The 15,713-nt window shown below is 39.1% G+C and overlaps 1 protein-coding gene across 4 annotated transcripts in view; it reads right to left on the bottom strand.

Moving 5' to 3' along the window:
• Positions 1-15,713, bottom strand: part of cdc14ab (cell division cycle 14Ab) — an 80,618-nt gene that overhangs the window by 46,986 nt on the left and 17,919 nt on the right. The window lies entirely within an intron of this gene.

Genomic DNA, 15,713 nt, shown 5'->3' on the forward strand with positions numbered 1-15,713 from the left:
GTCCTACAAAGATCAGTGCAAGGTCACACCGTACAATCCTTAAACAAGTGACAAAGAATCCTAGGGTGACAGCTAAGGATCAGCAGGCATCTCTTGCACTTGATAACGTCTGTGTTCATGAGTCTGCCATAAGAAAAACACTGAACAAGAATGGTGTTCATGGGAGGTTACCACGGCGGAAACAACTGCTTTAAAAAAAAAACTGCTGCCCGTCTTAAGTTTTCTGAAGACCACCTGGATGCTCCATACCACTACTTGAACAATGTTTTGTGGACAGATGAGACAAAAGTTGGACTATTGGGTAAATGTACACAGCGTTATGTTTGGGAAAAGTATATTTGGAGGGAGTATAATGGTGTGGGGCTGCTTTGCTGCCTCAGGGCCTAGACGGCTTGCAATCCTTGAGGGACCAATGCATTCCAAGTTGTATCGGTAAATTCTACAGCAGAATGTCAGGGCATCTGTGATCTAAAACTCAAAACAAGTTGGGTAATGCAACATGACAATGGTCCAAAACACAGGGGTAAATCAACAACAGAGTGGCTCAAACAGAAGAAATTCCATATTTTAGAACAAGTCAGAGTCCTGACCTCAATCCCATTGAAATGCTGAGGTGTGATCTGAAACAGGCCGTTCAAGCAAGGCATCCCAAAAATATACATGAACTGAAACAGTTTTGTATAGAGGAATGGGCCAAAATACCTCGCAGGTCTGATCAGCAGCTACAGAAAGCATTTGGTTGAGGTTATTGCCAATAAAGGAGTTTCCACTAGTTACTAAATATAAGGAAGCACATCCTTTTTCCATCAATGACCTTGATTGTTTAAACCATATGTTCAATAAAGATATGGCAATGTAAAATGTTGTGTTTGTTGTTTGTTAAATGAGACTCTTTATTTATTATTATGACTTAGATGAAGATCAGATCACATTTTAGGAGCCATTCATGCAGAAATCCATATAATTCCTAAGGGTTCACAAATGTTTTCTCACAACTGTATGCACATTATGTTTCTTGAGTTGTTGATCTGGTTACATTATTGTAGTGTGTTATGTCTTATCATTATTCATATAATCTTAGAAAATAGGACAGAGTTCAAAAGATACTCACTGTGACACCTAATCTTGCTCTAGGTTATTACCACATGAATATTTGCTGCTTTCAGGATTTAGCACCTCCCCCCTGACCTCCCTCTGTAGCTCAGGCTGTGTGCAGTGCTTTCAGCACTTGTCAGGAGATCCCCGTCCCTCTCCTGTACTGCTGTGGACTCCACACCCCTCCCTCAGTGCCCTTAAGCGTTGTGGCATCATTCATTGCCCTTTTTCCAGGGCATTAGAACCCATAACTACAGAGATTTGAGGATATTTATTAAACCCTTCTTTCTAAAAAATACAGAGGTACTAAATTTTGATTACCCAACCTTTAATTCCAGCAGTAGAAAAAGAAAAAAAATAACATCACAGTACTGGTTTAAGTGCACTTATTTAACACTCTGTAGAGAAAAATCAGGGCTCAATACAGAATTCAGTTTTAATTAAATACATTTGACCCCGCCCTGGTCACTCTGGAGCACGTTTAAGTCAGAACTGCATGTACTGTGGAAAAAAAAGAAATACTAATACCATAAACAAAAAAAAAATGTGCCTAATAATTATAATTAGTTTATTTAGTACTTTAAACATTTAATAGAGAGACCCACTCTGTCCACCTGGGTGATACCTTTCAGGGATCGGGTAGAGAAGTGAGTAATTACCAGCTGAAAGGGAACATTTGATACATCTCTGGTTTTACAACATTATCTTAATGGCCAAGTAGTCAGGATATCAAATCTCATCCAAAGAACAGTACAGTGTCCACATCCACTGTATACTGACTCTGGTTTGGAAGTCCTGTTCCAGTGGGAAGAGTGTCACCTAGAAGTCCACCAACCACAAACTGGGTTTTCCGCTTAGATCTCCCATCCCTATATATAACTGGTATTATGACGCAGCTGACACTGACAGAAAGGGTCTCTTCAGTCCACTAAAGAGCATCACACTGCTGAAGACCTGCTTGAAACAACAGGCTTGTGAAATCTGTTCTGCCATAACTGCAAGGTCTTGACTTGGGCTGAAAATGCTCATCTCTTCCTAATAAAAAAGTGCTTTTAATACACATGGACTTTCTAGAACTTAGAACAGGGGACCGAGTCTGGGAGCGAGCTCTTGTTCACAAGTACCTTAACCATGCACAACCACAAGTCCAGGCTAATGTTCAGTACATATTCACAAGAACACATTTCCATCGCCTTTCTGTTGACTTTGACAATTTCTCTGATGTGAGTCCATGAAGGACCTGCATGACTATTCCTTTAATACACGTACAGTACACGTTTAACGTACAGTACACAGACATACAATATTAAGTTCAAAATTTTAATTACATAATTTCAATTAAATTCTGAACTGAGCTGAAATGAAATAACCAAGCCCATAAAATACAAAATACCTAAAAACGTTTCACTGCAATGCCCCAACAAATATTATATCTTCAGTAAACCCAAGTAAGTGTTTTTGTAGAGCTACACAAAAGGCTTCTCAAAAGAGCATAATTCTTCTTAAAAAAATAAAAAGTGTTTTAGAGAGAGTGGCTACCACCACCCCTCAACTGCTACAATATATGACTACCACCCAATCTCGCCATCCCCGGAGAGAAATACTACTTCATCCACTCAGGGATAATCTTACATACACAACCCACTAATTCAATCCATGTGAAATTGCGCACCCACCAAATTGCACCCATGAGAGAATACATACTGGCCAATTGTTCAATTATATAATTAATAAGATTACACTGAAGACAACTACAAGTCTCGGGTACCCTAATGTGCGCCTTCTATCGGCAGACCTATGAAAATGACAGTCATGCTACATTATCATTGCCACATTATTTAAAAACTGCCATGGCTGTCACAGTCTGTTAAAAGCACAGCACATGTCAACTTTACACTACATAATGAGGAAGAAAGTTTCATCACTGAAGAAGACTCATGACCACGGTGGCCCCAAAAGACTAACTTTAAGTGCTGGGGATTCTGCAAAGTCTGTAATCAGTTGTTCTTTTTCTCTGACAGGAGCTGCAGTATTAAATACACAGCTCCCAGTTGTTAAGGATGGCAAGGGTAGACTTCAGGTCGTAGGGCATTTCAGAGCAATTACAGTTACTTCAAAGCCATTTACACCAATCCTCTCCCTGCCTAAAGGAAAGTATTATCCAATGCACATGACAGCACTGTTTTCAGGACAGGCGTCAGCTCAGGAGAATAAGAATGTGCCACCCAAGTTCATTTTCATTTCTACTACATCAAGTAACATTTTTTAACAGCTTTTAATCTTTGTAATGTTACATGTTATCAAAGATGCTTTCTGCCTAAATGTATGTGAATGCAGCTTGATTAAATCCAGAAACTGAAAGGACCAACCAAGTCTGCCTTGCCCGTCCCTTTTCTCCAGAGATCCCTCTGTCTGGAGCCTATTTGTTCCATACATTTGCCAGAGTACTTAAGATTTCACAGCTATGTTGAACTAAATTCCAAAGAATGTGACCCAAAGCAAGTGCTAAATTTGTATATCCGATAAGATTTTGAAATGCAAATTAAAATGGTACTTTCACATTTAAAAAATAATGCTGTTTGGCTTTATCAAATTAATCGGATTCTGTGCTCACATTGTGCCATCTTATTTAGGATGCATGTCTTACTGCCAATCTACAACATCAAGACCTTTCAAGCAAAATGCGAAGAAGCACATCCGAGAATGCCTGGCAATTTGTAATATGGAAATAGTTAAAAGTAAATGCATGTCCCCATGGGTGTTTTATAATTTACACTTGCCGTTTCATTGTTTTGCCAGCTTTTTGCTTTCTGTGGTGGGGCCTGTCGCATCATATTTTAATAGAGGTACCCACCACCCCTCCCTCCTTTAGTTTGGCAACTACCAGAACTGGAAACAAAGCACAGGAAACAACACCAGAGTGGGTGGATGGCATAATCACCAGAGATCTACTACAAAGAAAGCACATCATTTAAGATCCAGGTCCACCAACATTAAAAGAATAAACTCCCAACATCTTTTAACTTTCTATTCCATTTAATTGTTATAACAAATTCATCCCTTATTTTACCATATTCATTTCAAGAATGGAAGAAATGGCCTGGCAGAAAATGAGCTGGAAGGTGCTACTGAGTTTGTGAAATTGCTTCAAAAGCTGTTGAGTGCTGCTGTCAAGCAGGGAGTGCTAACAGTCTCTCACCTCTTACCTAATCACTCCAAAAAAAAAAACCTGGGATTAGCAAGAGCAAACAACTCTTGCTGGCCTTGAAAATGACTGGCATGTTTAATCATGACCAGACCAGTTTTAATTCTAACATCAGGCTATTGCTCTCCACCCTAGCCTTTCCTCCGGGCATCTCAGGCCACAACAGCCCAATATAGGCCATAGGCTAGAAAGAGCAGAACTTCTAACTTGATTTCTAATCTTTCCAAACCCAGATTAAGACTCACAGATCACCTGAGGTAAAGCATGTCTACAAAACAAAAGCTCTAACACCAGAATCGGGGCTCTATCTACAGTATATATGGGACATCAATAGAAAAGCAAAAAATATAGATTTTTTTTTAAGAAACACAATGTAAATATTACATCTCAGTGCAGATTACCAGCCCATAAAATACAAAATACCAAAAAAAAAAACATTCACTGTGTTGCCGCAACAAATAATATATCTTTGGTAAACCCAGGTGGGTGTTTTTGTCAAGCAACATCTCATACTTTCTGCAACATTTTTAATAAATTGTTTAACTTAAAGGCTCATTCTGCAGTAAAGATCTTCCTGCTCTGCCAGAGCCTCATAAAAACATGTTCTAACCATTAAGTACAACATAAATGACCACAGGCTTACAACAGAATTACGGGAAAATATAATGACTTATTTAGACCATCTAGCTTGCTTGGGTTTTGCTTCAGAAAAGTATTAAAAGGAGTACTACAGACTTTCTATTGGAAATTTACAATACATACACAATATAACAAGAACATTGTAACTCTTTTTGTGGTAAATTACTACATCAACTTAATGTGACTAGGATGTCCCTTAGCAAACTATCAAAGAACTTGATGTGAAGGAAATGGATTATCCTAATAAAAAAAAGAGGTTTATAACATTACAAGATAATAATCCAAGGCCTGACTGTTCACTCTTCACAAGCTTAACACACAGCAATTAGAGGAGACTGCAGGCCCTGCAGTGGATATTCCCCATAGTGTCCACCCTGCCCAACTCCAGGCAGTCTGTCCACTGAAATGCAAAACAACCACGAGCAGAGGCCTGGTTGCCAGGGAAACCTTGAGAAAGTCCTGAAACCTGAAGAGACAATGTGCTCACTGTAGGAGAGCCACGATCGGTCACTACTTCCACAGAGAGAGAATAATGAGACATTGTTGCCCAAGACTATGACCGAAGCAGCAAGTTTTCACAGCCCCAGTAACTGGCTCTCTCGGCCACTGTGATTTCCAAAGTATGAAGGCAGAGAAATGAAAAGCTATACCTCAGTGGACCTAGAAATCCCAGAGATCAAGAAACTCATAAGGCCTAGGAATAAGTCACTTTTGACTCAACTCAACACTGAAATATGTATGCGGCCTAAAAAGTATAAAACCATATTTTAAGAGTAACTGTTTGGTCTGAAATGTATCACTGTCTCCTGTAAAAATGTATCAACTTCATGCACTTTTGTGCATTTAGTTGTTAGAAGTGTGTCACTTTTAGAATTAGGCAAAGCCTACTGTCAGCAGTAGCAATCGAGTGAGAGTGGTTCCCTTTGGTTCCATTTAAAGGAAGGCTAAAAACGTTTCCCTCCTACATTACAAACCAATCACCGAGGCATTCATCCAAAACTGGCTCCTGAGTGTAGAAGGTAGAAGGACGGAAAAGTAAAACCACCATCCTTTAAACAACATCACTGCAGAACCTTTGTAATCACATATGGTTAGATCACAGACCTGTGCAACACCTCAGCAACCTCCCAGTGGGGTGAAGGGAGTGAAAAGGGAATGAACACAACAAAGGTAACATTCCCAGCAGAAGTATGTGCAAGACTGCCTTGACAATCTAGAGCACTAGCGTCACAGAATCCTAACAGGTTTGTCCAGAGAGACCGATTTCCTCATTTGTGCTGAACAGCTCTTAATCGGCTAACTTCCACATTCCACCTGTTTGCCAAGCACAGCTTCTGTGTACTTTGTAAAAATTCAGTTTTCTGCAGTTTCATAGTTCAATTGGTACAGAACTAGTTACAATCATTCTGTTGACTTTCTAACCAAAGACTATACCAGTACTAGTCTTCATCAATGTTTCTGTATACAGACTACTGATAGATAGATAGTACACAAATCAAAATTCAGACTATATAAGTATCTATTTTTATTACTGCTGCTCTTCCAATGAAATTTGTTTACAATATAATCAATAGTTTTTTTAAAGAAGTCATTGGATGATCACTATAATATTTTGCAGAACCCTGGTTTGGTGTTCTTTGGTGTATTTTATTTTAAAATATTTTACACAGTATTTTACCAAAACATGTTATTTATTGACTTATTACGGACCGCAAGCTGCTCCACTCATGTGTGTTGTCCGCCTTTCAGTCTGTCACAATAGCTGCCTGCTCCTCTTCTAAAAACACCTGTTCAACAACCTCTCTCTCCTTTGTTATACATTTTTAATTAAACATTATGAAATTAGTGCCAGGCTTTACTAACCTCGAGTTCAAACGATAGCAGTCATTTTCAGCAGACATACTAGGAAGAAACACAGTTTCTTTCACTGGATATCTGCTGAGTGCAGTCCTTCCTACTTCAAAACTCATCTACTCCCCGGTAACAGGTCTATAATTACTAGGAGAAGAGTATCAACAGCACAGTTCTCTACTAATTTCATTGCCAGTGAAAACATGATGAATGAATGGGATGAAGTATGATATAAACTAAATGGTACTGGTTACCATTGAAAAGCATAAAGAATTGAGGCAGAGTTATGGGCAAAGTAGGAAAAGTAACACAGCTAGGAGAGAACAGCAGAGTCCCAGCATTGAGAGAGCAAATACTTGGCCCAGAAGCTGATGGCTGATAAACGCCACATCCATTAGCTACTGTTTATGTTAAACTCTTCACCTGGGGATCCAGGGGCATCAAACGCAGGTCAGATTTAACAAAGGTGTGTCATTCTTCAGGCTTTTCATATGCCAGTCTAAATATAAATATGGTCTGCATAAAGGAAAGGAGAACTGAGTTAGTCAATTAAGCGTATATTCCAAACACTCACAATTAAAGAAGACAGGAGAGGGAAACCTATTTAATGCTATTCAATCACATTTCTCTGTGTAGCAATTATGAGCAGATAAGACTCATAGAAGAGTGAGCTGCTAGTTGAACTACAACAATCACTTGGCTCAAACAGAGTGAGCGGTACACTGTGTACGGATCGCTTCAGACATTGGAGATGTCGCTAACATTGCAAATGCAAGTCTAACAATGACAAAGACAGCAGGTTGAGACTTGCCCAAACAGCGATCATGAATAGCCTGTGTTGCAACTCTAGTCCACAGTGTGTCGTAAATCTCCAAACAATGAAAAGCATAAATGGGCATCTGTTTGGTTACAATGCTTTGCCAGAAAAAAAAAAAAAACATACAAAGGTCTCAAGGACATTCTTGTGAAAAGCTACTCTAAAACCTATTGAATGCCTCCCTGGCAGCTTGCACGTCCCACTGTAGGCTTTTTATTTTTCAGCATTGTTTGTTACCCTGTGCTTCTCATTAATAAACCTGATATTCACAATAAAGTGAGATTCGCAAACAAATACTGAAATGCTTTTTTGTACATTTCTGGGGAGGAGAGGTGGCACTGTGGTTAAGGATCTGCGCCTGTGGCTGGAAGGTTGCCGGTTCAAATCCTGCAGAGGACGGCAGAGGAATCCTACTCCTTTGAGTCCCTGAGCCCTAACTGCTCCAGGGGTGCTGTACAATCACTGACCCTGTGCTCTGACCCCAAGCTCCTCTCCCTGTCTGTCTCATGGAGAGCAAGCTGGGGTATGTGAAAAAGATGAATTCCTAATGCAAGAAATTGTATATGGCTAACAAAGTGATCTTATCTTACTCCTGGATCATTAGAATCAAAGACATGGAGCTGAATTACAAATATAAATAAAAATATTAGAACAGGGTGACTTAATCTCAAAATCTTCTCCACTTCCTTTCTTACTAAAAGGATATGAACTATGATTCCCAAAGCCCTGTGAGAAAACAAAAACAAAAATAGTTTCTTTCAGGCCCTGCAGGTCGTTCTTGGTTCTGTGTGGAAGAAGAGAGTGTCTGAGTATTGTGGTATGAAAGAGGCACATTTTTTCCTCACACTAGGGGGCTTAGGAAGGCTGATCTTCTGGAACATGTGCCAACACATAGATGTGCTTCAGCTCAGAGTCTTCAGGCCTTCTGGAGTCACGGAGGTGGCCAGCCTGCCATTGCAGAGTCTGTGAAGAAGTTTTTTTTTAAATCTTCTTACATCTTTCTGACTGAAGCTATAGGTGTGAGCTTCTTGTCCAAATTTGAAGCTCCTTGTCTGCTTCCACCTTGATTTACTTTATATATAACTTCCCTCTGCGATTCAGGATTTCCAGACCATTGTTTAATGTGGTCATGCCGAGAACTGGGTATGTGAATATGCTTAGCTCTAATCTGTAAAGTTTACAAGTTCCAAATTGTTAAATTTAAACCTTAAACTGTTAATATTGCCCAGACCTTCAGAATGTGCATCTGTGTTTGCTTTAGTTTTGTTCTGTGTTTGTTCTTAGTTACCCACCAACTAATGTTTTCAGAAGAGGACATCTACTTCTATAATGGCTCTTCAATTATTAGAGGGTAATATAAGCACTAAGGCTAAGACTAAGACTACTAATGCAGCACAGGGAGAAATAAATGGTAACGAATCCTGTATTCTGCAAAAAATAATGGTACCACAACTGAGATCTGGTCAGTTTTAATGATGAGAGCATCCTTGGTATTTTAACAGAGGGATTAAAATATGAGGAAGCTTGTGAGAATGACCTTTATAGACCTGGCTCCTACTGCTCAGCATACTGTCATCAACATGCAGCATCTCACCACTGAGATACAGAAGGGCTCTGAGTGACCTGCGATGGTGTATTCCAATGTACTCAGAGATTAAGTATGACTGCAACCAAGATGACAATTTCAAAGGCAGGATCCTAGTGTGCAGCCTCAGAGAATTCCCACTTCTCACATTCCTATTGCAGAGCAATTGAGAAATTTCAGTTTCAGGTGTCAGACATGTTAATCTGCTACCTTATTTATTCAGAATAAATTCCTAAAAAATAGCAGAACTGAGCTGAAATATGGTTGGCTTTCCACTTCATTGGCACAGATTTGACAAGAGCATATAAAAATCCTGGAAAGAATCAATTGAACTGTTATCTGTTTCTCTGTGAAAGGCTCCATCAAGCCCCATTATACCCCAGAAAATGCAGACAACCCCTTGAAACTGACCTCAGTACCTCCTAACAAAATCGTTCTCATTCAAAAAACAACTGACACACACCTTCATAACCTGTTTAAATTAGTGGTATATTGAAAGGAATCTACTGTTAGATCACAGTGAGTCAATAAAAAAATCTTCAAGCAAGATTTTTAATCAGATTTCAACTGCTGATTTATTTAAAGAAAGTTATTTATTTAGAGAATGTTCTTTCAACATTTTCCTGCCTTCTTCAGGAACTGTAAAAGCGAAGAGCAGCTTATTTTGGACAGAATAAATAAATCATGCCGTAGTTTATCCATAATAATTCAGCTCTGCTAGTGTGGGGTTCATATAATTTATTTATTACAAGTGCCTGCTAGAGGAATGTACCACACCATATCAAGCGAGGCACTCCCCTTCTCAGATTAACGCTGCCTAATGAAACCGACTCAAGGACCCAATTAGAGCAGCAACGCCTTTCCACACAGCAGCAAAGTCATTCACTCCTACACAAGCACTGCCTTTAGTACATTTCCAAGCTTACGCAAGAGGAAGCGCAAATCAAACGTGTTAAAAGAGCGTGGTAAAATTGGCCGTGGAAGTGGGGCAAATGACTAGACTTTGCTGTGAAAAGTACGGAATATGCAAAACAGCATTTTTTTTTAATTTTGAAAGCACAGTAGAATTCAATTATTTTTTCTGTGCAAAGTCAGAAGTTTTTCCAAGAAATCTGGGATCAATTCCCAATTACCATACTACAAAGCCAGAACAAACCCAGGGAAAAGGAGAGTGAAGACGCTGTGAAATGGGACTGGCTGCAAAGCGTGCCCAGCTGCTCACCCAGGTGAGGCAGAAAGTGTGTCAGAACTTACTGTTGCCGTACTTGTAGATCTTCCTCACCATACCAAGTCATGTTTTTATTTGGCCCTGCACCTGCTTTGCCTCTACCATGATGTACCTCAGACAGCTTTCCTGAGGGGCACTGCAGATGATCTTGGCAAAGGTTAGAATAAAAACAACATGGCACAGGTTTTCTCCTGCTAAACTTTGCCCATTGGCCCTGTGTTTCTTTATGAATTCTTAAATTACTCAGGGATCATCTTCTTCCCCTCCACACATGCAGCACTTACAAATGAGAACACGAGATCCAAGAGACGTTTCGCAGTGTTCATTTAGTAACCATGTTTCATTTTTGCCTTTTGAACCATAAAAAACCATACCCCATTTGTAATAAATGTCATTGCCATGCACTTTCTACACAAGCACAAATTACTAACAAAATGTTTAGTGCTTTAGCCATATTTAAACATACTGTATATAGTACCCCTCCATCTCTACATTACTCCACATCTGTACCTCTGGAACAGTACTGCTGTACTGCTGATGTACTTGTTGCATTCAAACTGGTGCAAAATGTATTTTATTCAATGAAAGAAATTAAACCACTGGCCTTCCTTTGGACAACTGTACTTAATTTTAAAAAACAGAAGCATCTGGCTAGAATCCCCAAACCAGTCTCAAACAGATCTGGTGTGAAGTGTTCCCACAGAAACATGACACAGCAAGAGCTGCAGTTCCTGTGTGGGTGAAGATTACTGGCAACGTCACACACCAAAATGATCAACCACCAAAGGTGTTCACTCTGTTCTATTTTTCACAAAAACCCCACACTCAAGAAAAAAAGGTAGCTTGTTGGATCAGATAAAAATCAGAGGTTGCAAAGGTTCATCAAGCCCTTTGCAACCTCTGATTTTTATCTGATCCAACAAGCTACCTTTTTTTCTTGAGTGTGGGGTTTTTGTGAAAAATAGAACGCATTTGGAGGCATTAGATTTACACTGGAGCTTGTATCCTCAGTCAGCAACAGCACACAACCCCACCCCATGGTTTTATGCCGTGTATTAGCTAATTTTTCCACAGATGATGGGCATCACGCCTCACACTGCCACTGAAATCACTTCCTGGAGACTGTGCCCAAGTGCTCAAGCTGCTCGCCCCCTGAGATACTGGTGCCACTTTGACCTGGATAAACATAGAAAACAGCTTTCAGCACCAATCTAAGGAACATATTTTTCTTGCTTATTTGGTATTTTAGTACCTGATTGAATCTAAAGTTTTATTCAATCTTTTCTTAAAGTGCCCAGAATTAGGGCCTTAACCACTTGTTGAAAAAACTTGCTACTTTATGTGCCAGAGGCGTTTCCTATTTTCAGTCCTAAATGAATCACCTTTTAGTTTAAGTGACCCTTTGTTCTTGATTTACTACCAAGTGCAAAACAGTTTCCTGGGTTGAGGCTCTACCCCTTAAGAGTTTTATTAACTTGTATCAAGCCTCCTTTTAATCTTCATTGTTTTACATTACAGATATTTATCTCCTTCATTTATACAACAATCCCATGAGATCAGTAATCCCTCTGATTGCTTTTGGAACACTTCTGAAGTCATAGAGTTCTTGTGATATGGTGACTGACACTGAACACAATAGTTTTAATGAGATCTCATTGGCGTATTATAAAGCTTGAGCCGAACACCCCCTGATTTATATTCTATACTTTTTGCTCTGTACACAAGCATTCTGTTCCAGATCCTGTTCACATGCATTTTCAGGCACAGTAAAAGCATAGGGAAAAGTATAATGTTCCTACTTCCTACTCTATTTACTTTCACTTTCAATCTTCCCAAGTATCTCCCCAATCCAAGATTATGTGTCTGTTTATAATTCCCTTGTCAATATTTCTCTCTTCCTGTTACCCTCTTGTATCACCTGCAAAGTTTGCTAAATATATCAATCTAATTCGTTGATATACTGTGGATCAGAAGGATCTTTAACTGTTCATTTACTGACATTGTACTAAAGAACTCTTTGCACTTCCAATATCTTTTCAGTGTATTGCTTTTACATTTCTGAATTTCAGGCCTATTTATGCAGTCTATGAAATACTATTCCATCGTATTTTTTTCTTTATTTTTGTGAATCAAATTATTCTTTATTTCATGGACAGAACAATTTTTAAGCATCGCCCCATGGTCATCAGTAGTCTTCCACACCAAATGACCTAACAATGGAGCCCTAACATAACTATTTTTGTTAATTATATTATGTGTAATGAGGATTAGACCAGGTCAGCAGCAGCACCCTCTACCTGTCCCACCTCTGTACTAACCCTATCAAGACGGCTCAAGACCAGCAAAGTCAGAGGTCACACCAGCACATCATATCAGTTTCTGTTGCTACACAAGGCTCAGTCTGGAGCCCTAATTTAACAAGAGCACCAGACAAGACCAAGGAACACCCTTGTGTAGAACAGTGGACAATGAGAAAATGAGAAATGAGAAAATGTTCCAAAACTTAACCACTCCTGGACACAGCCATGTTTAAAACATGCTTATAGTATACTACAGAGTGCACACAGGAGGTAAACATCATGCCACAGCACCTAAAGGAGTCTTTGTGAAGAAAGTTTTAGTTTTACTTCACCCCTCAGGGGACATATAGGCTTAAATTTCAAAATGAAAGGAATTTTGTATTGAGATTGCAAATCCTGCTATAAGCAAAGGATTTAAAATACATTTCCACTGGAAAGTGAATCCCTTTATCATTCCAAAATGAGACAGAGAAAGAGGAATTACCTGCAAAGAGTTGATGATGATGGAAAACAGGAGAGGGCAAATGGTATGCTTTCTTACAATTCATGAATCTTTCACTAAAAGCCCAAGTTTAACTACAGTATGTAATTATTGGTCCAAAATGGAATCTACAGTGTCTAAAAGTGATACAAGTATACATTAAATCTTGTCATCTACTGTATGAGGTCAAAATGGACTTTCTTCAAGTGGAAACGGAGATACAGCATTTTTGTTTGCAAAATGAAGGAGTCAAAATAAAATGTGATAGAGCTAAGCCCCCTTCAGATTTCTTTCTGCATATTGGGGAATTTAATATGAGGTCACATCCCTTTCTCTATAAACTTAGAAATGTGATTCTGTAAACAAGGTTAATAATTCTAAAGAGGGAGAAAAGGGATCATAGATGTAAAAAGAAATAAAGCAAGAAAGCACATTTTATTATGGAGACACGACCTTGTCCAAGACCACTTGTGAAATGAAATTGTTGTTTCCTGGCAAACTGTGTGTACATCTCAATACCACTATCTCAGGTGTTAGCCTAGCTCACTAGATTGCAAAATTTTATGGAAATAATAATGACAATTCATTTTCTACTCTGAAAGAGCACCATGATAATCAAAAACATCTAGCAGATGAGGCAAGGAGAGGGAATACTCTATAAACTGTATAACAAAGTATCATCCCTATAGACTGAAGCAATGCTGACCATGTATGTGGACAGTAACAGGAGTAGAAACTTCAGTCGGTTCCCAACACAGGGCACAAAGCAGATGGGAACGTCGGAACCCCCGACAAGTGCCCCTGGTAACAGCGAACTGTGAATAGCACATACAGTTTAACACCATGACTGCTGGGACATATAACATTTGAACTGTCCTGAAGAAATCTAAACCCAATCCCATATGATCTAAACAGGAACTCAGTTAAAAGCCTTGGCAGTGCAAGACAATGCAGAGTGGCAGTGATAAGATGTGTGTATAAGGTGAAGGTGCCAGTGGACAGTATCACAAACAACAGGTCTTTTACAAGCACCTTAGCAAATAGTTTGAGGTCAGGGGAAAATCACAGAGAGAGAAATAACTAAGAAATAAGTTAAGGGCAGCATTAATATCCCTCTGAAATGAGCCCTTTTGAAAGGGACTAGTATCATTTCAAGCAGAACTGGACCCAACATAGGATAAAAAAAGCCAGGTAAAATGCTGGAGGTTTCTTTCCACTTTGATATTAGAGAATGAAACTGTACCTCACTTGATAATACATTTGCAATGGAAAGATCCCCAAGGAGCAGCATTAATGTATACTCACAAGACTGTGTGGCTTAGAAAGTTGCTTTATCATACAACAATCCACAGCTCTAGGAAAGCAATTATAGCTCTATCCCATTCACCATCTATATTCTAAACAAGAGAGAGCACAACTACAAACCTTTTAAATGTATGTCTATAAGTGAAGTATAATGCTAATCACAATTACATCTCCAACCAAGTGAGTGTGCATACAAACACAGCTCAATCCCATTAAAGTGAATGAATCACAGCAGGACAGGTATTTTATTTCAGTCCACAAAGACGGATTATGTGAATGTCACAAGGATAAGAGGAGTGAGACTGTGACATTCAGAACCCCTGAGAATACAGCCTGCTTGTTTTAAACTCCAACAAACAGATCACACTGGTCAAGGGGGAAAGATGACAGGTAAATCATGTTGTTTTCAGAGCAAGTGACATTAACAAGCACCTTGTCAACCAGCTGTAGACTACCTTCACAAGAGGCTCAGATCCCAGGAAGTAGGCTCTGCGATAACCTACCAAGCACACACAGTCTGCCATCTCCAAACACTTCATCCAGCAACACAGAAAGGAGAATGATCATCTGGGATTGTTAACACTGCATCTCTTTGGCACAGTGGCTTTTTTCACATTTTCAGTATTTTGTTGCTCCACTTCAAAGAAGTTTGCTCCAGTTTTTCTATCCCTAAACAACATTCAAATGATTTATCTGCCAAAAATGACATTTCATTTAATCTGATTTAATAATATAATAATCTGTATTGTCTGATGTTACATTTGTTCTTTGTACCTTTGAGCATTAACGGTTAATTTCAGAAAATAAAATTCAACTTTTGCTAAAAAGCAAAAACCTTTGAAAATCACCTTGGTTCTCACACTCAGGCTAGCCCGGATACATGTTTGTTATGGTTATAATGTTGTAATTTAAACTAACATTTTCCATTAGCTTTTTTCATGAGGCGCATAGGTCAACCACTTTAATAATGCCTTCTTGGAAGATAAGAATAAATCAAACTCAAATGTACAGTGAAGCAGCGAGTTTAATCAAGAGCAGCTGTTGGTTATGAACTATGAGATCAATTATCACAAAAGCAAGATCAGATATAAAGTTGTATCTGGCTCCGATCTTGTTTGACCTGTTACTTGCTAGCATTAGTCTGGCCGAGGAGCCGCAGACCTATAGAGGTTCAATAGCAGATTTGCAGCCTCCAAGGCCAGGGATG

This window comes from Lepisosteus oculatus, chromosome 9 (genome assembly GCF_040954835.1).
Source record: "Lepisosteus oculatus isolate fLepOcu1 chromosome 9, fLepOcu1.hap2, whole genome shotgun sequence".
NCBI classification, from domain to species: Eukaryota; Metazoa; Chordata; class Actinopteri; order Semionotiformes; family Lepisosteidae; genus Lepisosteus; species Lepisosteus oculatus.